Raw genomic sequence first — 16712 nt, 5'->3', positions numbered from 1 at the left:
TGAAAGAAAAAAAAGAAAAAAGACGTCTACAGCATCCGGTGTTCCCCGGAGGTCTCCCATCCAGGCACTGACCGGACTCGACGTTGCTTAACTATCCGAGTTTGAACGGGATCGGGTGTTGTCAACGCCATGTGCCCGTAGGCGAAAGATGATGTTTTGCTGGCTTACTTATAGCCACCTTTTCCAATGATTGAAAGAAAAAAAATCAAAAAGACGCCTACAGCATCCGGTGTTCCCAAGTGGTCTCCCATCCAGGTACTGACCGGACTCGACGTTGCTTAACTATCCGAGATCGAACGGGATCGGGTGTTGTCAACGTGATGTGGCCGTAGGCGAAAGATGATGTTTTGGTGGCTTACTTGTAGCCACTTGTTCCAATGATTGAAAGAAAAAAAATCAAAAAGACGTCAACAGAATGGTGTTCCCCGGAGGTCTCCCATCCAGGCACTGACCGGACTCGACGTTGCTTAACTATCCGAGTTCGAACGGGATCGGGTGTTGTCAACGCCATGTGCCCGTAGGCGAAAGATGATGTTTTGCTGGCTTACTCATAGCCACCTTTTCCAATGATTGAAAGAAAAAAAAATCAAAAAGACGCCTACAGCATCCGGTATTCCCTGGAGGTCTCCCATCCAGGTACTGACCGGACTCGACGTTGCTTAACTATCCGAGTTCGAACGGGATCGGTTGTTGTCAACGCCATGTGCCCGTAGGCGAAAGAAGATGTTTTGCTGGCTTACTTATAGTCACTTTTTCCAATGATTGAAAGAAAAACAAATCAAAAAGACGCCTACAGCATCCGGTGTTCCCCGGAGGTCTCCCATCCAGGCACTGACCGGACTCGACGTTGCTTAACTATCCGAGTTCGAACGGGATCGGGTGTTGTCAACGTGATGTGCCCGTAGGCGAAAGATGATGTTTTGGTGGCTACCTTATAGCCACTTGTTCCAATGATTGAAAGAAAAAAAAATCAAAAAGACGCCTACAGAATGGTGTTCCCCGGAGGTCTCCCATCCAGGCACTGACCGGACTCGACGTTGCTTAACTATCCGAGTTCGAACGGGATCGGGTGTTGTCAACGCCATGTGCCCGTAGGCGAAAGATGATGTTTTGCTGGCTTACTTATAGCCACCTTTTCCAATGATTGAAAGAAAAACAAATTAAAAAGACGCCTACAGCATCCGGTGTTCCCAAGTGGTCTCCCATCCAGGTACTGACCGGACTCGACGTTGCTTAACTATCCGAGTTCGAACGGGATCGGGTGGTCTCAACGTGATGTGCCCGTAGGCGAAAGATGATGTTTTGGTGGCTTACTTGTAGCCACTTGATCCAATGATTGAAAGAAAAAAAATCAAAAAGACGTCTACAGAATGGTGTTCCCCGGAGGTCTCCCATCCAGGCACTGACCGGACTCGACGTTGCTTAGCTATCCGAGTTCGAACGGGATCGGGTGTTGTCAACGCCATGTGCCCGTAGGCGAAAGAAGATGTTTTGCTGGCTTACTTATAGTCACCTTTTCCAATGATTGAAAGAAAAACAAATCAAAAAGACGCCTACAGCATCCGGTGTTCCCAAGTGGTCTCCCATCCAGGTACTGACCGGACTCGACGTTGCTTAACTATCAGAGATCGAACGGGATCGGGTGGTCTCAACGTGATGTGGCCGTAGGCGAAAGATGATGTTTTGGTGGCTTACTTGTAGCCACTTGTTCCAATGATTGAAAGAAAAAAAATCAAAAAGACGTCTACAGAATGGTGTTCCCCGGAGGTCTCCCATCCAGGCACTGACCGGACTCGACGTTGCTTAACTATCCGAGTTCGAACGGGATCGGGTGTTGTCAACGCCATGTGCCCGTAGGCGAAAGATGATGTTTTGCTGGCTTACTTATAGCCACCTTTTCCAATGATTGAAAGAAAAAAAATCAAAAAGACGCCTACAGCATCCGGTGTTCCCAAGTGGTCTCCCATCCAGGTACTGACCGGACTCGACGTTGCTTAACTATCCGAGATCGAACGGGATCGGGTGTTCTCAACGTGATGTGGCCGTAGGCGAAAGATGATGTTTTGGTGGCTTACTTGTAGCCACTTGTTCCAATGATTGAAAGAAAAAAAATCAAAAAGACGTCTACAGAATGGTGTTCCCCGGAGGTCTCCCATCCAGGCACTGACCGGACTCGACGTTGCTTAACTATCCGAGTTCGAACGGGATCGGGTGTTGTCAACGCCATGTGCCCGTAGGCGAAAGACGATGTTTTGCTGGCTTACTTATAGCCACCTTTTCCAATGATTGAAAGAAAAAAAATCAAAAAGACGCCTACAGCATCCGGTGTTCCCAAGTGGTCTCCCATCCAGGTACTGACCGGACTCGACGTTGCTTAACTATCCGAGATCGAACGGGATCGGGTGGTCTCAACGTGATGTGGCCGTAGGCGAAAGATGATGTTTTGGTGGCTTACTTGTAGCCACTTGTTCCAATGATTGAAAGAAAAAAAATCAAAAAGACGTCTACAGAATGGTGTTCCCCGGAGGTCTCCCATCCAGGCACTGACCGGACTCGACGTTGCTTAACTATCCGAGTTCGAACGGGATCGGGTGTTGTCAACGCCATGTGCCCGTAGGCGAAAGATGATGTTTTGCTGGCTTACTTATAGCCACCTTTTCCAATGATTGAAAGAAAAAAAATCAAAAAGACGCCTACAGCATCCGGTGTTCCCAAGTGGTCTCCCATCCAGGTACTGACCGGACTCGACGTTGCTTAACTATCCGAGATCGAACGGGATCGGGTGTTCTCAACGTGATGTGGCCGTAGGCGAAAGATGATGTTTTGGTGGCTTACTTGTAGCCACTTGTTCCAATGATTGAAAGAAAAAAAATCAAAAAGACGTCTACAGAATGGTGTTCCCCGGAGGTCTCCCATCCAGGCACTGACCGGACTCGACGTTGCTTAACTATCCGAGTTCGAACGGGATCGGGTGTTGTCAACGCCATGTGCCCGTAGGCGAAAGATGATGTTTTGCTGGCTTACTCATAGCCACCTCTTCAAATGATTGAAAGAAAAAAAATCAAAAAGACGCCTACAGCATCCGGTATTCCCTGGAGGTCTCCCATCCAGGCACTGACCGGACTCGACGTTGCTTAACTATCCGAGTTCGAACGGGATCGGGTGTTGTCAACGCCATGTGCCCGTAGGCGAAAGATGATGTTTTGCTGGCTTACTCATAGCCACCTCTTCAAATGATTGAAAGAAAAACAAATCAAAAAGACGCCTACAGCATCCGGTGTTCCCCGGAGGACTCCCATCCAGGCACTGACCGGACTCGACGTTGCTTAACTATCCGAGTTCGAACGGGATCGGGTGTTGTCAACGTGATGTGCCCGTAGGCGAAAGATGATGTTTTGGTGGCTACCTTATAGCCACTTGTTCCAATGATTGAAAGAAAAAAAAATCAAAAAGACGCCTACAGAATGGTGTTCCCCGGAGGTCTCCCATCCAGGCACTGACCGGACTCGACGTTGCTTAACTATCCGAGTTCGAACGGGATCGGGTGTTGTCAACGCCATGTGCCCGTAGGCGAAAGATGATGTTTTGCTGGCTTACTTATAGCCACCTTTTCCAATGATTGAAAGAAAAACAAATTAAAAAGACGCCTACAGCATCCGGTGTTCCCAAGTGGTCTCCCATCCAGGTACTGACCGGACTCGACGTTGCTTAACTATCCGAGTTCGAACGGGATCGGGTGGTCTCAACGTGATGTGCCCGTAGGCGAAAGATGATGTTTTGGTGGCTTACTTGTAGCCACTTGATCCAATGATTGAAAGAAAAAAAATCAAAAAGACGTCTTCAGAATGGTGTTCCCCGGAGGTCTCCCATCCAGGCACTGACCGGACTCGACGTTGCTTAACTATCCGAGTTCGAACGGGATCGGGTGTTGTCAACGCCATGTGCCCGTAGGCGAAAGATGATGTTTTGCTGGCTTACTTATAGCCACCTTTTCCAATGATTGAAAGAAAAAAAATCAAAAAGACGCCTACAGCATACGGTGTTCCCAAGTGGTCTCCCATCCAGGTACTGACCGGACTCGACGTTGCTTAACTATCCGAGATCGAACGGGATCGGGTGTTCTCAACGTGATGTGGCCGTAGGCGAAAGATGATGTTTTGGTGGCTTACTTGTAGCCACTTGTTCCAATGATTGAAAGAAAAAAAATCAAAAAGACGTCTACAGAATGGTGTTCCCCGGAGGTCTCCCATCCAGGCACTGACCGGACTCGACGTTGCTTAACTATCCGAGTTCGAACGGGATCGGGTGTTCTCAACGTGATGTGGCCGTAGGCGATAGATGATGTTTTGGTGGCTTACTTGTAGCCACTTGTTCCAATGATTGAAAGAAAAAAAATCAAAAAGACGCCTACAGCATCCGGTGTTCCCAAGTGGTCTCCCATCCAGGTACTGACCGGACTCGACGTTGCTTAACTATCCGAGATCGAACGGGATCGGGTGTTCTCAACGTGATGTGGCCGTAGGCGAAAGATGATGTTTTGGTGGCTTACTTGTAGCCACTTGTTCCAATGATTGAAAGAAAAAAAATCAAAAAGACGTCTACAGAATGGTGTTCCCCGGAGGTCTCCCATCCAGGCACTGACCGGACTCGACGTTGCTTAACTATCCGAGTTCGAACGGGATCGGGTGTTGTCAACGCCATGTGCCCGTAGGCGAAAGATGATGTTTTGCTGGCTTACTTATAGCCACCTTTTCCAATGATTGAAAGAAAAAAAATCAAAAAGACGCCTACAGCATCCGGTGTTCCCAAGTGGTCTCCCATCCAGGTACTGACCGGACTCGACGTTGCTTAACTATCCGAGATCGAACGGGATCGGGTGTTCTCAACGTGATGTGGCCGTAGGCGAAAGATGATGTTTTGGTGGCTTACTTGTAGCCACTTGTTCCAATGATTGAAAGAAAAAAAATCAAAAAGACGTCTACAGAATGGTGTTCCCCGGAGGTCTCCCATCCAGGCACTGACCGGACTCGACGTTGCTTAACTATCCGAGTTCGAACGGGATCGGGTGTTGTCAACGCCATGTGCCCGTAGGCGAAAGATGATGTTTTGCTGGCTTACTTATAGCCACCTTTTCCAATGATTGAAAGAAAAAAAATCAAAAAGACGCCTACAGCATCCGGTGTTCCCAAGTGGTCTCCCATCCAGGTACTGACCGGACTCGACGTTGCTTAACTATCCGAGATCGAACGGGATCGGGTGGTCTCAACGTGATGTGGCCGTAGGCGAAAGATGATGTTTTGGTGGCTTACTTGTAGCCACTTGATCCAATGATTGAAAGAAAAAAAATCAAAAAGACGTCTACAGAATGGTGTTCCCCGGAGGTCTCCCATCCAGGCACTGACCGGACTCGACGTTGCTTAACTATCCGAGTTCGAACGGGATCGGGTGTTGTCAACGCCATGTGCCCGTAGGCGAAAGATGATGTTTTGCTGGCTTACTCATAGCCACCTTTTCCAATGATTGAAAGAAAAAAAAATCAAAAAGACGCCTACAGCATACGGTGTTCCCAAGTGGTCTCCCATCCAGGTACTGACCGGACTCGACGTTGCTTAACTATCCGAGATCGAACGGGATCGGGTGTTCTCAACGTGATGTGCCCGTAGGCGAAAGATGATGTTTTGGTGGCTTACTTGTAGCCACTTGTTCCAATGATTGAAAGAAAAAAAATAAAAAAGACGTCTACAGAATGGTGTTCCCCGGAGGTCTCCCATCCAGGCACTGACCGGACTCGACGTTGCTTAACTATCCGAGTTCGAACGGGATCGGGTGTTGTCAACGCCATGTGCCCGTAGGCGAAAGAAGATGTTTTGCTGGCTTACTTATAGTCACCTTTTCCAATGATTGAAAGAAAAACAAATCAAAAAGACGCCTACAGCATCCGGTGTTCCCAAGTGGTCTCCCATCCAGGTACTGACCGGACTCGACGTTGCTTAACTATCAGAGATCGAACGGGATCGGGTGGTCTCAACGTGATGTGGCCGTAGGCGAAAGATGATGTTTTGGTGGCTTACTTGTAGCCATTTGTTCCAATGATTGAAAGAAAAAAAATCAAAAAGACGTCTACAGAATGGTGTTCCCCGGAGGTCTCCCATCCAGGCACTGACCGGACTCGACGTTGCTTAACTATCCGAGTTCGAACGGGATCGGGTGTTGTCAACGCCATGTGCCCGTAGGCGAAAGATGATGTTTTGCTGGCTTACTTATAGCCACCTTTTCCAATGATTGAAAGAAAAAAAATCAAAAAGACGCCTACAGCATCCGGTGTTCCCAAGTGGTCTCCCATCCAGGTACTGACCGGACTCGACGTTGCTTAACTATCCGAGATCGAACGGGATCGGGTGTTCTCAACGTGATGTGGCCGTAGGCGAAAGATGATGTTTTGGTGGCTTACTTGTAGCCACTTGTTCCAATGATTGAAAGAAAAAAAATCAAAAAGACGTCTACAGAATGGTGTTCCCCGGAGGTCTCCCATCCAGGCACTGACCGGACTCGACGTTGCTTAACTATCCGAGTTCGAACGGGATCGGGTGTTGTCAACGTGATGTGCCCGTAGGCGAAAGATGATGTTTTGGTGGCTACCTTATAGCCACCTTTTCCAATGATTGAAAGAAAAAAAATCAAAAAGACGCCTACAGCATCCGGTGTTCCCAAGTGGTCTCCCATCCAGGTACTGACCGGACTCGACGTTGCTTAACTATCCGAGATCGAACGGGATCGGGTGGTCTCAACGTGATGTGGCCGTAGGCGAAAGATGATGTTTTGGTGGCTTACTTGTAGCCACTTGTTCCAATGATTGAAAGAAAAAAAATCAAAAAGACGTCTACAGAATGGTGTTCCCCGGAGGTCTCCCATCCAGGCACTGACCGGACTCGACGTTGCTTAACTATCCGAGTTCGAACGGGATCGGGTGTTGTCAACGCCATGTGCCCGTAGGCGAAAGATGATGTTTTGCTGGCTTACTTATAGCCACCTTTTCCAATGATTGAAAGAAAAAAAATCAAAAAGACGCCTACAGCATCCGGTGTTCCCAAGTGGTCTCCCATCCAGGTACTGACCGGACTCGACGTTGCTTAACTATCCGAGATCGAACGGGATCGGGTGTTCTCAACGTGATGTGGCCGTAGGCGAAAGATGATGTTTTGGTGGCTTACTTGTAGCCACTTGTTCCAATGATTGAAAGAAAAAAAATCAAAAAGACGTCTACAGAATGGTGTTCCCCGGAGGTCTCCCATCCAGGCACTGACCGGACTCGACGTTGCTTAACTATCCGAGTTCGAACGGGATCGGGTGTTGTCAACGCCATGTGCCCGTAGGCGAAAGATGATGTTTTGCTGGCTTACTCATAGCCACCTCTTCAAATGATTGAAAGAAAAAAAATCAAAAAGACGCCTACAGCATCCGGTATTCCCTGGAGGTCTCCCATCCAGGCACTGACCGGACTCGACGTTGCTTAACTATCCGAGTTCGAACGGGATCGGGTGTTGTCAACGCCATGTGCCCGTAGGCGAAAGATGATGTTTTGCTGGCTTACTCATAGCCACCTCTTCAAATGATTGAAAGAAAAACAAATCAAAAAGACGCCTACAGCATACGGTGTTCCCCGGAGGTCTCCCATCCAGGCACTGACCGGACTCGACGTTGCTTAACTATCCGAGTTCGAACGGGATCGGGTGTTGTCAACGTGATGTGCCCGTAGGCGAAAGATGATGTTTTGGTGGCTACCTTATAGCCACTTGTTCCAATGATTGAAAGAAAAAAAATCAAAAAGACGTCTACAGAATGGTGTTCCCCGGAGGTCTCCCATCCAGGCACTGACCGGACTCGACGTTGCTTAACTATCCGAGTTCGAACGGGATCGGGTGTTGTCAACGCCATGTGCCCGTAGGCGAAAGATGATGTTTTGCTGGCTTACTTATAGCCACCTTTTCCAATGATTGAAAGAAAAAAAATCAAAAAGACGCCTACAGCATCCGGTGTTCCCAAGTGGTCTCCCATCCAGGTACTGACCGGACTCGACGTTGCTTAACTATCCGAGATCGAACGGGATCGGGTGTTCTCAACGTGATGTGGCCGTAGGCGAAAGATGATGTTTTGGTGGCTTACTTGTAGCCACTTGTTCCAATGATTGAAAGAAAAAAAATCAAAAAGACGTCTACAGAATGGTGTTCCCCGGAGGTCTCCCATCCAGGCACTGACCGGACTCGACGTTGCTTAACTATCCGAGTTCGAACGGGATCGGGTGTTGTCAACGCCATGTGCCCGTAGGCGAAAGATGATGTTTTGCTGGCTTACTCATAGCCACCTCTTCAAATGATTGAAAGAAAAAAAATCAAAAAGACGCCTACAGCATCCGGTATTCCCTGGAGGTCTCCCATCCAGGCACTGACCGGACTCGACGTTGCTTAACTATCCGAGTTCGAACGGGATCGGGTGTTGTCAACGCCATGTGCCCGTAGGCGAAAGATGATGTTTTGCTGGCTTACTCATAGCCACCTCTTCAAATGATTGAAAGAAAAACAAATCAAAAAGACGCCTACAGAATGGTGTTCCCCGGAGGTCTCCCATCCAGGCACTGACCGGACTCGACGTTGCTTAACTATCCGAGTTCGAACGGGATCGGGTGTTGTCAACGCCATGTGCCCGTAGGCGAAAGATGATGTTTTGCTGGCTTACTTATAGCCACCTTTTCCAATGATTGAAAGAAAAACAAATTAAAAAGACGCCTACAGCATCCGGTGTTCCCAAGTGGTCTCCCATCCAGGTACTGACCGGACTCGACGTTGCTTAACTATCCGAGTTCGAACGGGATCGGGTGGTCTCAACGTGATGTGCCCGTAGGCGAAAGATGATGTTTTGGTGGCTTACTTGTAGCCACTTGATCCAATGATTGAAAGAAAAAAAATCAAAAAGACGTCTACAGAATGGTGTTCCCCGGAGGTCTCCCATCCAGGCACTGACCGGACTCGACGTTGCTTAACTATCCGAGTTCGAACGGGATCGGGTGTTGTCAACGCCATGTGCCCGTAGGCGAAAGATGATGTTTTGCTGGCTTACTTATAGCCACCTTTTCCAATGATTGAAAGAAAAAAAATCAAAAAGACGCCTACAGCATACGGTGTTCCCAAGTGGTCTCCCATCCAGGTACTGACCGGACTCGACGTTGCTTAACTATCCGAGATCGAACGGGATCGGGTGTTCTCAACGTGATGTGGCCGTAGGCGAAAGATGATGTTTTGGTGGCTTACTTGTAGCCACTTGTTCCAATGATTGAAAGAAAAAAAATCAAAAAGACGTCTACAGAATGGTGTTCCCCGGAGGTCTCCCATCCAGGCACTGACCGGACTCGACGTTGCTTAACTATCCGAGTTCGAACGGGATCGGGTGTTCTCAACGTGATGTGGCCGTAGGCGAAAGATGATGTTTTGGTGGCTTACTTGTAGCCACTTGTTCCAATGATTGAAAGAAAAAAAATCAAAAAGACGCCTACAGCATCCGGTGTTCCCAAGTGGTCTCCCATCCAGGTACTGACCGGACTCGACGTTGCTTAACTATCCGAGATCGAACGGGATCGGGTGTTCTCAACGTGATGTGGCCGTAGGCGAAAGATGATGTTTTGGTGGCTTACTTGTAGCCACTTGTTCCAATGATTGAAAGAAAAAAAATCAAAAAGACGTCTACAGAATGGTGTTCCCCGGAGGTCTCCCATCCAGGCACTGACCGGACTCGACGTTGCTTAACTATCCGAGTTCGAACGGGATCGGGTGTTGTCAACGCCATGTGCCCGTAGGCGAAAGATGATGTTTTGCTGGCTTACTTATAGCCACCTTTTCCAATGATTGAAAGAAAAAAAATCAAAAAGACGCCTACAGCATCCGGTGTTCCCAAGTGGTCTCCCATCCAGGTACTGACCGGACTCGACGTTGCTTAACTATCCGAGATCGAACGGGATCGGGTGTTCTCAACGTGATGTGGCCGTAGGCGAAAGATGATGTTTTGGTGGCTTACTTGTAGCCACTTGTTCCAATGATTGAAAGAAAAAAAATCAAAAAGACGTCTACAGAATGGTGTTCCCCGGAGGTCTCCCATCCAGGCACTGACCGGACTCGACGTTGCTTAACTATCCGAGTTCGAACGGGATCGGGTGTTCTCAACGTGATGTGGCCGTAGGCGAAAGATGATGTTTTGGTGGCTTACTTGTAGCCACTTGTTCCAATGATTGAAAGAAAAAAAATCAAAAAGACGCCTACAGCATCCGGTGTTCCCAAGTGGTCTCCCATCCAGGTACTGACCGGACTCGACGTTGCTTAACTATCCGAGATCGAACGGGATCGGGTGTTCTCAACGTGATGTGGCCGTAGGCGAAAGATGATGTTTTGGTGGCTTACTTGTAGCCACTTGTTCCAATGATTGAAAGAAAAAAAATCAAAAAGACGTCTACAGAATGGTGTTCCCCGGAGGTCTCCCATCCAGGCACTGACCGGACTCGACGTTGCTTAACTATCCGAGTTCGAACGGGATCGGGTGTTGTCAACGCCATGTGCCCGTAGGCGAAAGATGATGTTTTGCTGGCTTACTTATAGCCACCTTTTCCAATGATTGAAAGAAAAAAAATCAAAAAGACGCCTACAGCATCCGGTGTTCCCAAGTGGTCTCCCATCCAGGTACTGACCGGACTCGACGTTGCTTAACTATCCGAGATCGAACGGGATCGGGTGTTCTCAACGTGATGTGGCCGTAGGCGAAAGATGATGTTTTGGTGGCTTACTTGTAGCCACTTGTTCCAATGATTGAAAGAAAAAAAATCAAAAAGACGTCTACAGAATGGTGTTCCCCGGAGGTCTCCCATCCAGGCACTGACCGGACTCGACGTTGCTTAACTATCCGAGTTCGAACGGGATCGGGTGTTCTCAACGTGATGTGGCCGTAGGCGAAAGATGATGTTTTGGTGGCTTACTTGTAGCCACTTGTTCCAATGATTGAAAGAAAAAAAATCAAAAAGACGCCTACAGCATCCGGTGTTCCCAAGTGGTCTCCCATCCAGGTACTGACCGGACTCGACGTTGCTTAACTATCCGAGATCGAACGGGATCGGGTGTTCTCAACGTGATGTGGCCGTAGGCGAAAGATGATGTTTTGGTGGCTTACTTGTAGCCACTTGTTCCAATGATTGAAAGAAAAAAAATCAAAAAGACGTCTACAGAATGGTGTTCCCCGGAGGTCTCCCATCCAGGCACTGACCGGACTCGACGTTGCTTAACTATCCGAGTTCGAACGGGATCGGGTGTTGTCAACGCCATGTGCCCGTAGGCGAAAGATGATGTTTTGCTGGCTTACTTATAGCCACCTTTTCCAATGATTGAAAGAAAAAAAATCAAAAAGACGCCTACAGCATCCGGTGTTCCCAAGTGGTCTCCCATCCAGGTACTGACCGGACTCGACGTTGCTTAACTATCCGAGATCGAACGGGATCGGGTGTTCTCAACGTGATGTGGCCGTAGGCGAAAGATGATGTTTTGGTGGCTTACTTGTAGCCACTTGTTCCAATGATTGAAAGAAAAAAAATCAAAAAGACGTCTACAGAATGGTGTTCCCCGGAGGTCTCCCATCCAGGCACTGACCGGACTCGACGTTGCTTAACTATCCGAGTTCGAACGGGATCGGGTGTTGTCAACGCCATGTGCCCGTAGGCGAAAGATGATGTTTTGCTGGCTTACTTATAGCCACCTTTTCCAATGATTGAAAGAAAAAAAATCAAAAAGACGCCTACAGCATCCGGTGTTCCCAAGTGGTCTCCCATCCAGGTACTGACCGGACTCGACGTTGCTTAACTATCCGAGATCGAACGGGATCGGGTGTTCTCAACGTGATGTGGCCGTAGGCGAAAGATGATGTTTTGGTGGCTTACTTGTAGCCACTTGTTCCAATGATTGAAAGAAAAAAAATCAAAAAGACGTCTACAGAATGGTGTTCCCCGGAGGTCTCCCATCCAGGCACTGACCGGACTCGACGTTGCTTAACTATCCGAGTTCGAACGGGATCGGGTGTTGTCAACGCCATGTGCCCGTAGGCGAAAGATGATGTTTTGCTGGCTTACTTATAGCCACCTTTTCCAATGATTGAAAGAAAAAAAATCAAAAAGACGCCTACAGCATCCGGTGTTCCCAAGTGGTCTCCCATCCAGGTACTGACCGGACTCGACGTTGCTTAACTATCCGAGATCGAACGGGATCGGGTGTTCTCAACGTGATGTGGCCGTAGGCGAAAGATGATGTTTTGGTGGCTTACTTGTAGCCACTTGTTCCAATGATTGAAAGAAAAAAAATCAAAAAGACGTCTACAGAATGGTGTTCCCCGGAGGTCTCCCATCCAGGCACTGACCGGACTCGACGTTGCTTAACTATCCGAGTTCGAACGGGATCGGGTGTTGTCAACGCCATGTGCCCGTAGGCGAAAGATGATGTTTTGCTGGCTTACTTATAGCCACCTTTTCCAATGATTGAAAGAAAAAAAATCAAAAAGACGCCTACAGCATCCGGTGTTCCCAAGTGGTCTCCCATCCAGGTACTGACCGGACTCGACGTTGCTTAACTATCCGAGATCGAACGGGATCGGGTGTTCTCAACGTGATGTGGCCGTAGGCGAAAGATGATGTTTTGGTGGCTTACTTGTAGCCACTTGTTCCAATGATTGAAAGAAAAAAAATCAAAAAGACGTCTACAGAATGGTGTTCCCCGGAGGTCTCCCATCCAGGCACTGACCGGACTCGACGTTGCTTAACTATCCGAGTTCGAACGGGATCGGGTGTTGTCAACGCCATGTGCCCGTAGGCGAAAGATGATGTTTTGCTGGCTTACTTATAGCCACCTTTTCCAATGATTGAAAGAAAAAAAATCAAAAAGACGCCTACAGCATCCGGTGTTCCCAAGTGGTCTCCCATCCAGGTACTGACCGGACTCGACGTTGCTTAACTATCCGAGATCGAACGGGATCGGGTGTTCTCAACGTGATGTGGCCGTAGGCGAAAGATGATGTTTTGGTGGCTTACTTGTAGCCACTTGTTCCAATGATTGAAAGAAAAAAAATCAAAAAGACGTCTACAGAATGGTGTTCCCCGGAGGTCTCCCATCCAGGCACTGACCGGACTCGACGTTGCTTAACTATCCGAGTTCGAACGGGATCGGGTGTTGTCAACGCCATGTGCCCGTAGGCGAAAGATGATGTTTTGCTGGCTTACTTATAGCCACCTTTTCCAATGATTGAAAGAAAAAAAATCAAAAAGACGCCTACAGCATCCGGTGTTCCCAAGTGGTCTCCCATCCAGGTACTGACCGGACTCGACGTTGCTTAACTATCCGAGATCGAACGGGATCGGGTGTTCTCAACGTGATGTGGCCGTAGGCGAAAGATGATGTTTTGGTGGCTTACTTGTAGCCACTTGTTCCAATGATTGAAAGAAAAAAAATCAAAAAGACGTCTACAGAATGGTGTTCCCCGGAGGTCTCCCATCCAGGCACTGACCGGACTCGACGTTGCTTAACTATCCGAGTTCGAACGGGATCGGGTGTTGTCAACGCCATGTGCCCGTAGGCGAAAGATGATGTTTTGCTGGCTTACTTATAGCCACCTTTTCCAATGATTGAAAGAAAAAAAATCAAAAAGACGCCTACAGCATCCGGTGTTCCCAAGTGGTCTCCCATCCAGGTACTGACCGGACTCGACGTTGCTTAACTATCCGAGATCGAACGGGATCGGGTGTTCTCAACGTGATGTGGCCGTAGGCGAAAGATGATGTTTTGGTGGCTTACTTGTAGCCACTTGTTCCAATGATTGAAAGAAAAAAAATCAAAAAGACGTCTACAGAATGGTGTTCCCCGGAGGTCTCCCATCCAGGCACTGACCGGACTCGACGTTGCTTAACTATCCGAGTTCGAACGGGATCGGGTGTTGTCAACGCCATGTGCCCGTAGGCGAAAGATGATGTTTTGCTGGCTTACTTATAGCCACCTTTTCCAATGATTGAAAGAAAAAAAATCAAAAAGACGCCTACAGCATCCGGTGTTCCCAAGTGGTCTCCCATCCAGGTACTGACCGGACTCGACGTTGCTTAACTATCCGAGATCGAACGGGATCGGGTGTTCTCAACGTGATGTGGCCGTAGGCGAAAGATGATGTTTTGGTGGCTTACTTGTAGCCACTTGTTCCAATGATTGAAAGAAAAAAAATCAAAAAGACGTCTACAGAATGGTGTTCCCCGGAGGTCTCCCATCCAGGCACTGACCGGACTCGACGTTGCTTAACTATCCGAGTTCGAACGGGATCGGGTGTTGTCAACGCCATGTGCCCGTAGGCGAAAGATGATGTTTTGCTGGCTTACTTATAGCCACCTTTTCCAATGATTGAAAGAAAAAAAATCAAAAAGACGCCTACAGCATCCGGTGTTCCCAAGTGGTCTCCCATCCAGGTACTGACCGGACTCGACGTTGCTTAACTATCCGAGATCGAACGGGATCGGGTGTTCTCAACGTGATGTGGCCGTAGGCGAAAGATGATGTTTTGGTGGCTTACTTGTAGCCACTTGTTCCAATGATTGAAAGAAAAAAAATCAAAAAGACGTCTACAGAATGGTGTTCCCCGGAGGTCTCCCATCCAGGCACTGACCGGACTCGACGTTGCTTAACTATCCGAGTTCGAACGGGATCGGGTGTTGTCAACGCCATGTGCCCGTAGGCGAAAGATGATGTTTTGCTGGCTTACTTATAGCCACCTTTTCCAATGATTGAAAGAAAAAAAATCAAAAAGACGCCTACAGCATCCGGTGTTCCCAAGTGGTCTCCCATCCAGGTACTGACCGGACTCGACGTTGCTTAACTATCCGAGATCGAACGGGATCGGGTGTTCTCAACGTGATGTGGCCGTAGGCGAAAGATGATGTTTTGGTGGCTTACTTGTAGCCACTTGTTCCAATGATTGAAAGAAAAAAAATCAAAAAGACGTCTACAGAATGGTGTTCCCCGGAGGTCTCCCATCCAGGCACTGACCGGACTCGACGTTGCTTAACTATCCGAGTTCGAACGGGATCGGGTGTTGTCAACGCCATGTGCCCGTAGGCGAAAGATGATGTTTTGCTGGCTTACTTATAGCCACCTTTTCCAATGATTGAAAGAAAAAAAATCAAAAAGACGCCTACAGCATCCGGTGTTCCCAAGTGGTCTCCCATCCAGGTACTGACCGGACTCGACGTTGCTTAACTATCCGAGATCGAACGGGATCGGGTGTTCTCAACGTGATGTGGCCGTAGGCGAAAGATGATGTTTTGGTGGCTTACTTGTAGCCACTTGTTCCAATGATTGAAAGAAAAAAAATCAAAAAGACGTCTACAGAATGGTGTTCCCCGGAGGTCTCCCATCCAGGCACTGACCGGACTCGACGTTGCTTAACTATCCGAGTTCGAACGGGATCGGGTGTTGTCAACGCCATGTGCCCGTAGGCGAAAGATGATGTTTTGCTGGCTTACTTATAGCCACCTTTTCCAATGATTGAAAGAAAAAAAATCAAAAAGACGCCTACAGCATCCGGTGTTCCCAAGTGGTCTCCCATCCAGGTACTGACCGGACTCGACGTTGCTTAACTATCCGAGATCGAACGGGATCGGGTGTTCTCAACGTGATGTGGCCGTAGGCGAAAGATGATGTTTTGGTGGCTTACTTGTAGCCACTTGTTCCAATGATTGAAAGAAAAAAAATCAAAAAGACGTCTACAGAATGGTGTTCCCCGGAGGTCTCCCATCCAGGCACTGACCGGACTCGACGTTGCTTAACTATCCGAGTTCGAACGGGATCGGGTGTTGTCAACGCCATGTGCCCGTAGGCGAAAGATGATGTTTTGCTGGCTTACTTATAGCCACCTTTTCCAATGATTGAAAGAAAAAAAATCAAAAAGACGCCTACAGCATCCGGTGTTCCCAAGTGGTCTCCCATCCAGGTACTGACCGGACTCGACGTTGCTTAACTATCCGAGATCGAACGGGATCGGGTGTTCTCAACGTGATGTGGCCGTAGGCGAAAGATGATGTTTTGGTGGCTTACTTGTAGCCACTTGTTCCAATGATTGAAAGAAAAAAAATCAAAAAGACGTCTACAGAATGGTGTTCCCCGGAGGTCTCCCATCCAGGCACTGACCGGACTCGACGTTGCTTAACTATCCGAGTTCGAACGGGATCGGGTGTTGTCAACGCCATGTGCCCGTAGGCGAAAGATGATGTTTTGCTGGCTTACTTATAGCCACCTTTTCCAATGATTGAAAGAAAAAAAATCAAAAAGACGCCTACAGCATCCGGTGTTCCCAAGTGGTCTCCCATCCAGGTACTGACCGGACTCGACGTTGCTTAACTATCCGAGATCGAACGGGATCGGGTGTTCTCAACGTGATGTGGCCGTAGGCGAAAGATGATGTTTTGGTGGCTTACTTGTAGCCACTTGTTCCAATGATTGAAAGAAAAAAAATCAAAAAGACGTCTACAGAATGGTGTTCCCCGGAGGTCTCCCATCCAGGCACTGACCGGACTCGACGTTGCTTAACTATCCGAGTTCGAACGGGATCGGGTGTTGTCAACGCCATGTGCCCGTAGGCGAAAGATGATGTTTTGCTGGCTT

The 16712-nt window shown here is 48.3% G+C and overlaps 35 non-coding genes and 50 pseudogenes across 35 annotated transcripts; all 85 read right to left on the bottom strand.

Annotated features, from left to right (window-relative positions):
* Positions 1-23: 23 nt before the first annotated feature.
* LOC136425721 (5S ribosomal RNA) lies at positions 24-143 on the bottom strand (annotated as a pseudogene).
* Positions 144-214: 71 nt separating this feature from the next.
* LOC136425284 (5S ribosomal RNA) lies at positions 215-334 on the bottom strand. The gene has a single exon (XR_010753988.1). It is a non-coding gene; the product is annotated as a 5S ribosomal RNA (ribosomal RNA).
* Positions 335-595: 261 nt separating this feature from the next.
* LOC136425658 (5S ribosomal RNA) lies at positions 596-715 on the bottom strand (annotated as a pseudogene).
* A 72-nt stretch (positions 716-787) lies between these two features.
* LOC136425618 (5S ribosomal RNA) lies at positions 788-907 on the bottom strand (annotated as a pseudogene).
* Positions 908-979: 72 nt separating this feature from the next.
* LOC136425765 (5S ribosomal RNA) lies at positions 980-1097 on the bottom strand (annotated as a pseudogene).
* A 72-nt stretch (positions 1098-1169) lies between these two features.
* LOC136425590 (5S ribosomal RNA) lies at positions 1170-1289 on the bottom strand. The gene has a single exon (XR_010754087.1). It is a non-coding gene; the product is annotated as a 5S ribosomal RNA (ribosomal RNA).
* Positions 1290-1550: 261 nt separating this feature from the next.
* LOC136425605 (5S ribosomal RNA) lies at positions 1551-1670 on the bottom strand (annotated as a pseudogene).
* Positions 1671-1741: 71 nt separating this feature from the next.
* LOC136426208 (5S ribosomal RNA) lies at positions 1742-1859 on the bottom strand (annotated as a pseudogene).
* Positions 1860-1930: 71 nt separating this feature from the next.
* LOC136425430 (5S ribosomal RNA) lies at positions 1931-2050 on the bottom strand. Its single transcript, XR_010754035.1, has one exon. It is a non-coding gene; the product is annotated as a 5S ribosomal RNA (ribosomal RNA).
* A 71-nt stretch (positions 2051-2121) lies between these two features.
* LOC136426207 (5S ribosomal RNA) lies at positions 2122-2239 on the bottom strand (annotated as a pseudogene).
* A 71-nt stretch (positions 2240-2310) lies between these two features.
* LOC136425502 (5S ribosomal RNA) lies at positions 2311-2430 on the bottom strand. Its single transcript, XR_010754060.1, has one exon. It is a non-coding gene; the product is annotated as a 5S ribosomal RNA (ribosomal RNA).
* Positions 2431-2501: 71 nt separating this feature from the next.
* On the bottom strand, positions 2502-2619 carry LOC136426206 (5S ribosomal RNA; annotated as a pseudogene).
* Positions 2620-2690: 71 nt separating this feature from the next.
* Positions 2691-2810, bottom strand: LOC136425422 (5S ribosomal RNA). The gene has a single exon (XR_010754032.1). It is a non-coding gene; the product is annotated as a 5S ribosomal RNA (ribosomal RNA).
* Positions 2811-2881: 71 nt separating this feature from the next.
* On the bottom strand, positions 2882-2999 carry LOC136426205 (5S ribosomal RNA; annotated as a pseudogene).
* Positions 3000-3070: 71 nt separating this feature from the next.
* LOC136425678 (5S ribosomal RNA) lies at positions 3071-3190 on the bottom strand (annotated as a pseudogene).
* Positions 3191-3262: 72 nt separating this feature from the next.
* LOC136425647 (5S ribosomal RNA) lies at positions 3263-3382 on the bottom strand (annotated as a pseudogene).
* Positions 3383-3454: 72 nt separating this feature from the next.
* Positions 3455-3572, bottom strand: LOC136425756 (5S ribosomal RNA; annotated as a pseudogene).
* A 72-nt stretch (positions 3573-3644) lies between these two features.
* Positions 3645-3764, bottom strand: LOC136425583 (5S ribosomal RNA). The gene has a single exon (XR_010754084.1). It is a non-coding gene; the product is annotated as a 5S ribosomal RNA (ribosomal RNA).
* A 260-nt stretch (positions 3765-4024) lies between these two features.
* Positions 4025-4144, bottom strand: LOC136425557 (5S ribosomal RNA). The gene has a single exon (XR_010754077.1). It is a non-coding gene; the product is annotated as a 5S ribosomal RNA (ribosomal RNA).
* A 71-nt stretch (positions 4145-4215) lies between these two features.
* LOC136425744 (5S ribosomal RNA) lies at positions 4216-4333 on the bottom strand (annotated as a pseudogene).
* Positions 4334-4404: 71 nt separating this feature from the next.
* LOC136425413 (5S ribosomal RNA) lies at positions 4405-4524 on the bottom strand. The gene has a single exon (XR_010754030.1). It is a non-coding gene; the product is annotated as a 5S ribosomal RNA (ribosomal RNA).
* Positions 4525-4595: 71 nt separating this feature from the next.
* On the bottom strand, positions 4596-4713 carry LOC136426204 (5S ribosomal RNA; annotated as a pseudogene).
* Positions 4714-4784: 71 nt separating this feature from the next.
* LOC136425409 (5S ribosomal RNA) lies at positions 4785-4904 on the bottom strand. Its single transcript, XR_010754025.1, has one exon. It is a non-coding gene; the product is annotated as a 5S ribosomal RNA (ribosomal RNA).
* Positions 4905-4975: 71 nt separating this feature from the next.
* Positions 4976-5093, bottom strand: LOC136426203 (5S ribosomal RNA; annotated as a pseudogene).
* A 71-nt stretch (positions 5094-5164) lies between these two features.
* Positions 5165-5284, bottom strand: LOC136425494 (5S ribosomal RNA). Its single transcript, XR_010754059.1, has one exon. It is a non-coding gene; the product is annotated as a 5S ribosomal RNA (ribosomal RNA).
* Positions 5285-5355: 71 nt separating this feature from the next.
* On the bottom strand, positions 5356-5473 carry LOC136426202 (5S ribosomal RNA; annotated as a pseudogene).
* Positions 5474-5545: 72 nt separating this feature from the next.
* Positions 5546-5665, bottom strand: LOC136425623 (5S ribosomal RNA; annotated as a pseudogene).
* Positions 5666-5736: 71 nt separating this feature from the next.
* LOC136426201 (5S ribosomal RNA) lies at positions 5737-5854 on the bottom strand (annotated as a pseudogene).
* A 72-nt stretch (positions 5855-5926) lies between these two features.
* Positions 5927-6046, bottom strand: LOC136425599 (5S ribosomal RNA; annotated as a pseudogene).
* A 71-nt stretch (positions 6047-6117) lies between these two features.
* LOC136426200 (5S ribosomal RNA) lies at positions 6118-6235 on the bottom strand (annotated as a pseudogene).
* A 71-nt stretch (positions 6236-6306) lies between these two features.
* LOC136425402 (5S ribosomal RNA) lies at positions 6307-6426 on the bottom strand. Its single transcript, XR_010754024.1, has one exon. It is a non-coding gene; the product is annotated as a 5S ribosomal RNA (ribosomal RNA).
* A 71-nt stretch (positions 6427-6497) lies between these two features.
* LOC136425708 (5S ribosomal RNA) lies at positions 6498-6615 on the bottom strand (annotated as a pseudogene).
* A 71-nt stretch (positions 6616-6686) lies between these two features.
* Positions 6687-6806, bottom strand: LOC136425489 (5S ribosomal RNA). Its single transcript, XR_010754058.1, has one exon. It is a non-coding gene; the product is annotated as a 5S ribosomal RNA (ribosomal RNA).
* Positions 6807-6877: 71 nt separating this feature from the next.
* Positions 6878-6995, bottom strand: LOC136426198 (5S ribosomal RNA; annotated as a pseudogene).
* Positions 6996-7066: 71 nt separating this feature from the next.
* On the bottom strand, positions 7067-7186 carry LOC136425399 (5S ribosomal RNA). The gene has a single exon (XR_010754023.1). It is a non-coding gene; the product is annotated as a 5S ribosomal RNA (ribosomal RNA).
* Positions 7187-7257: 71 nt separating this feature from the next.
* On the bottom strand, positions 7258-7375 carry LOC136426197 (5S ribosomal RNA; annotated as a pseudogene).
* Positions 7376-7446: 71 nt separating this feature from the next.
* On the bottom strand, positions 7447-7566 carry LOC136425675 (5S ribosomal RNA; annotated as a pseudogene).
* Positions 7567-7638: 72 nt separating this feature from the next.
* Positions 7639-7758, bottom strand: LOC136425683 (5S ribosomal RNA; annotated as a pseudogene).
* Positions 7759-7829: 71 nt separating this feature from the next.
* LOC136426196 (5S ribosomal RNA) lies at positions 7830-7947 on the bottom strand (annotated as a pseudogene).
* Positions 7948-8018: 71 nt separating this feature from the next.
* LOC136425392 (5S ribosomal RNA) lies at positions 8019-8138 on the bottom strand. The gene has a single exon (XR_010754021.1). It is a non-coding gene; the product is annotated as a 5S ribosomal RNA (ribosomal RNA).
* A 71-nt stretch (positions 8139-8209) lies between these two features.
* LOC136426194 (5S ribosomal RNA) lies at positions 8210-8327 on the bottom strand (annotated as a pseudogene).
* Positions 8328-8398: 71 nt separating this feature from the next.
* On the bottom strand, positions 8399-8518 carry LOC136425669 (5S ribosomal RNA; annotated as a pseudogene).
* A 72-nt stretch (positions 8519-8590) lies between these two features.
* Positions 8591-8708, bottom strand: LOC136425748 (5S ribosomal RNA; annotated as a pseudogene).
* Positions 8709-8780: 72 nt separating this feature from the next.
* Positions 8781-8900, bottom strand: LOC136425577 (5S ribosomal RNA). Its single transcript, XR_010754083.1, has one exon. It is a non-coding gene; the product is annotated as a 5S ribosomal RNA (ribosomal RNA).
* A 71-nt stretch (positions 8901-8971) lies between these two features.
* LOC136426193 (5S ribosomal RNA) lies at positions 8972-9089 on the bottom strand (annotated as a pseudogene).
* Positions 9090-9160: 71 nt separating this feature from the next.
* On the bottom strand, positions 9161-9280 carry LOC136425550 (5S ribosomal RNA). Its single transcript, XR_010754076.1, has one exon. It is a non-coding gene; the product is annotated as a 5S ribosomal RNA (ribosomal RNA).
* Positions 9281-9351: 71 nt separating this feature from the next.
* On the bottom strand, positions 9352-9469 carry LOC136425736 (5S ribosomal RNA; annotated as a pseudogene).
* A 71-nt stretch (positions 9470-9540) lies between these two features.
* On the bottom strand, positions 9541-9660 carry LOC136425381 (5S ribosomal RNA). Its single transcript, XR_010754019.1, has one exon. It is a non-coding gene; the product is annotated as a 5S ribosomal RNA (ribosomal RNA).
* Positions 9661-9731: 71 nt separating this feature from the next.
* Positions 9732-9849, bottom strand: LOC136426192 (5S ribosomal RNA; annotated as a pseudogene).
* A 71-nt stretch (positions 9850-9920) lies between these two features.
* Positions 9921-10040, bottom strand: LOC136425376 (5S ribosomal RNA). Its single transcript, XR_010754015.1, has one exon. It is a non-coding gene; the product is annotated as a 5S ribosomal RNA (ribosomal RNA).
* Positions 10041-10111: 71 nt separating this feature from the next.
* LOC136425732 (5S ribosomal RNA) lies at positions 10112-10229 on the bottom strand (annotated as a pseudogene).
* A 71-nt stretch (positions 10230-10300) lies between these two features.
* LOC136425369 (5S ribosomal RNA) lies at positions 10301-10420 on the bottom strand. The gene has a single exon (XR_010754014.1). It is a non-coding gene; the product is annotated as a 5S ribosomal RNA (ribosomal RNA).
* Positions 10421-10491: 71 nt separating this feature from the next.
* LOC136426191 (5S ribosomal RNA) lies at positions 10492-10609 on the bottom strand (annotated as a pseudogene).
* Positions 10610-10680: 71 nt separating this feature from the next.
* Positions 10681-10800, bottom strand: LOC136425361 (5S ribosomal RNA). The gene has a single exon (XR_010754011.1). It is a non-coding gene; the product is annotated as a 5S ribosomal RNA (ribosomal RNA).
* A 71-nt stretch (positions 10801-10871) lies between these two features.
* On the bottom strand, positions 10872-10989 carry LOC136425726 (5S ribosomal RNA; annotated as a pseudogene).
* A 71-nt stretch (positions 10990-11060) lies between these two features.
* On the bottom strand, positions 11061-11180 carry LOC136425357 (5S ribosomal RNA). Its single transcript, XR_010754009.1, has one exon. It is a non-coding gene; the product is annotated as a 5S ribosomal RNA (ribosomal RNA).
* A 71-nt stretch (positions 11181-11251) lies between these two features.
* Positions 11252-11369, bottom strand: LOC136426190 (5S ribosomal RNA; annotated as a pseudogene).
* A 71-nt stretch (positions 11370-11440) lies between these two features.
* On the bottom strand, positions 11441-11560 carry LOC136425351 (5S ribosomal RNA). The gene has a single exon (XR_010754006.1). It is a non-coding gene; the product is annotated as a 5S ribosomal RNA (ribosomal RNA).
* A 71-nt stretch (positions 11561-11631) lies between these two features.
* On the bottom strand, positions 11632-11749 carry LOC136426189 (5S ribosomal RNA; annotated as a pseudogene).
* A 71-nt stretch (positions 11750-11820) lies between these two features.
* Positions 11821-11940, bottom strand: LOC136425344 (5S ribosomal RNA). Its single transcript, XR_010754003.1, has one exon. It is a non-coding gene; the product is annotated as a 5S ribosomal RNA (ribosomal RNA).
* A 71-nt stretch (positions 11941-12011) lies between these two features.
* On the bottom strand, positions 12012-12129 carry LOC136426188 (5S ribosomal RNA; annotated as a pseudogene).
* Positions 12130-12200: 71 nt separating this feature from the next.
* LOC136425337 (5S ribosomal RNA) lies at positions 12201-12320 on the bottom strand. Its single transcript, XR_010754000.1, has one exon. It is a non-coding gene; the product is annotated as a 5S ribosomal RNA (ribosomal RNA).
* Positions 12321-12391: 71 nt separating this feature from the next.
* LOC136426186 (5S ribosomal RNA) lies at positions 12392-12509 on the bottom strand (annotated as a pseudogene).
* A 71-nt stretch (positions 12510-12580) lies between these two features.
* LOC136425331 (5S ribosomal RNA) lies at positions 12581-12700 on the bottom strand. Its single transcript, XR_010753998.1, has one exon. It is a non-coding gene; the product is annotated as a 5S ribosomal RNA (ribosomal RNA).
* A 71-nt stretch (positions 12701-12771) lies between these two features.
* On the bottom strand, positions 12772-12889 carry LOC136426185 (5S ribosomal RNA; annotated as a pseudogene).
* A 71-nt stretch (positions 12890-12960) lies between these two features.
* Positions 12961-13080, bottom strand: LOC136425324 (5S ribosomal RNA). Its single transcript, XR_010753995.1, has one exon. It is a non-coding gene; the product is annotated as a 5S ribosomal RNA (ribosomal RNA).
* Positions 13081-13151: 71 nt separating this feature from the next.
* LOC136426184 (5S ribosomal RNA) lies at positions 13152-13269 on the bottom strand (annotated as a pseudogene).
* Positions 13270-13340: 71 nt separating this feature from the next.
* On the bottom strand, positions 13341-13460 carry LOC136425312 (5S ribosomal RNA). The gene has a single exon (XR_010753993.1). It is a non-coding gene; the product is annotated as a 5S ribosomal RNA (ribosomal RNA).
* A 71-nt stretch (positions 13461-13531) lies between these two features.
* Positions 13532-13649, bottom strand: LOC136426183 (5S ribosomal RNA; annotated as a pseudogene).
* Positions 13650-13720: 71 nt separating this feature from the next.
* LOC136425306 (5S ribosomal RNA) lies at positions 13721-13840 on the bottom strand. The gene has a single exon (XR_010753992.1). It is a non-coding gene; the product is annotated as a 5S ribosomal RNA (ribosomal RNA).
* A 71-nt stretch (positions 13841-13911) lies between these two features.
* LOC136426182 (5S ribosomal RNA) lies at positions 13912-14029 on the bottom strand (annotated as a pseudogene).
* Positions 14030-14100: 71 nt separating this feature from the next.
* Positions 14101-14220, bottom strand: LOC136425300 (5S ribosomal RNA). Its single transcript, XR_010753991.1, has one exon. It is a non-coding gene; the product is annotated as a 5S ribosomal RNA (ribosomal RNA).
* A 71-nt stretch (positions 14221-14291) lies between these two features.
* On the bottom strand, positions 14292-14409 carry LOC136426181 (5S ribosomal RNA; annotated as a pseudogene).
* Positions 14410-14480: 71 nt separating this feature from the next.
* On the bottom strand, positions 14481-14600 carry LOC136425296 (5S ribosomal RNA). The gene has a single exon (XR_010753990.1). It is a non-coding gene; the product is annotated as a 5S ribosomal RNA (ribosomal RNA).
* A 71-nt stretch (positions 14601-14671) lies between these two features.
* On the bottom strand, positions 14672-14789 carry LOC136426180 (5S ribosomal RNA; annotated as a pseudogene).
* Positions 14790-14860: 71 nt separating this feature from the next.
* LOC136425289 (5S ribosomal RNA) lies at positions 14861-14980 on the bottom strand. The gene has a single exon (XR_010753989.1). It is a non-coding gene; the product is annotated as a 5S ribosomal RNA (ribosomal RNA).
* Positions 14981-15051: 71 nt separating this feature from the next.
* LOC136426178 (5S ribosomal RNA) lies at positions 15052-15169 on the bottom strand (annotated as a pseudogene).
* A 71-nt stretch (positions 15170-15240) lies between these two features.
* Positions 15241-15360, bottom strand: LOC136426385 (5S ribosomal RNA). The gene has a single exon (XR_010754312.1). It is a non-coding gene; the product is annotated as a 5S ribosomal RNA (ribosomal RNA).
* A 71-nt stretch (positions 15361-15431) lies between these two features.
* On the bottom strand, positions 15432-15549 carry LOC136426176 (5S ribosomal RNA; annotated as a pseudogene).
* Positions 15550-15620: 71 nt separating this feature from the next.
* On the bottom strand, positions 15621-15740 carry LOC136426384 (5S ribosomal RNA). Its single transcript, XR_010754311.1, has one exon. It is a non-coding gene; the product is annotated as a 5S ribosomal RNA (ribosomal RNA).
* Positions 15741-15811: 71 nt separating this feature from the next.
* LOC136426168 (5S ribosomal RNA) lies at positions 15812-15929 on the bottom strand (annotated as a pseudogene).
* A 71-nt stretch (positions 15930-16000) lies between these two features.
* On the bottom strand, positions 16001-16120 carry LOC136426383 (5S ribosomal RNA). Its single transcript, XR_010754310.1, has one exon. It is a non-coding gene; the product is annotated as a 5S ribosomal RNA (ribosomal RNA).
* Positions 16121-16191: 71 nt separating this feature from the next.
* On the bottom strand, positions 16192-16309 carry LOC136426152 (5S ribosomal RNA; annotated as a pseudogene).
* A 71-nt stretch (positions 16310-16380) lies between these two features.
* On the bottom strand, positions 16381-16500 carry LOC136426382 (5S ribosomal RNA). Its single transcript, XR_010754309.1, has one exon. It is a non-coding gene; the product is annotated as a 5S ribosomal RNA (ribosomal RNA).
* A 71-nt stretch (positions 16501-16571) lies between these two features.
* On the bottom strand, positions 16572-16689 carry LOC136425786 (5S ribosomal RNA; annotated as a pseudogene).
* Between the last annotated feature and the right edge of the window lie 23 nt (positions 16690-16712).

The sequence above is a fragment of the Branchiostoma lanceolatum genome, chromosome 1, assembly GCF_035083965.1.
Source record: "Branchiostoma lanceolatum isolate klBraLanc5 chromosome 1, klBraLanc5.hap2, whole genome shotgun sequence".
In the NCBI taxonomy this organism is placed as follows: Eukaryota; Metazoa; Chordata; class Leptocardii; order Amphioxiformes; family Branchiostomatidae; genus Branchiostoma; species Branchiostoma lanceolatum.
Note: the sequence above shows the minus strand (reverse complement) of the source record. Positions and strands in the feature narration are given on the sequence as shown.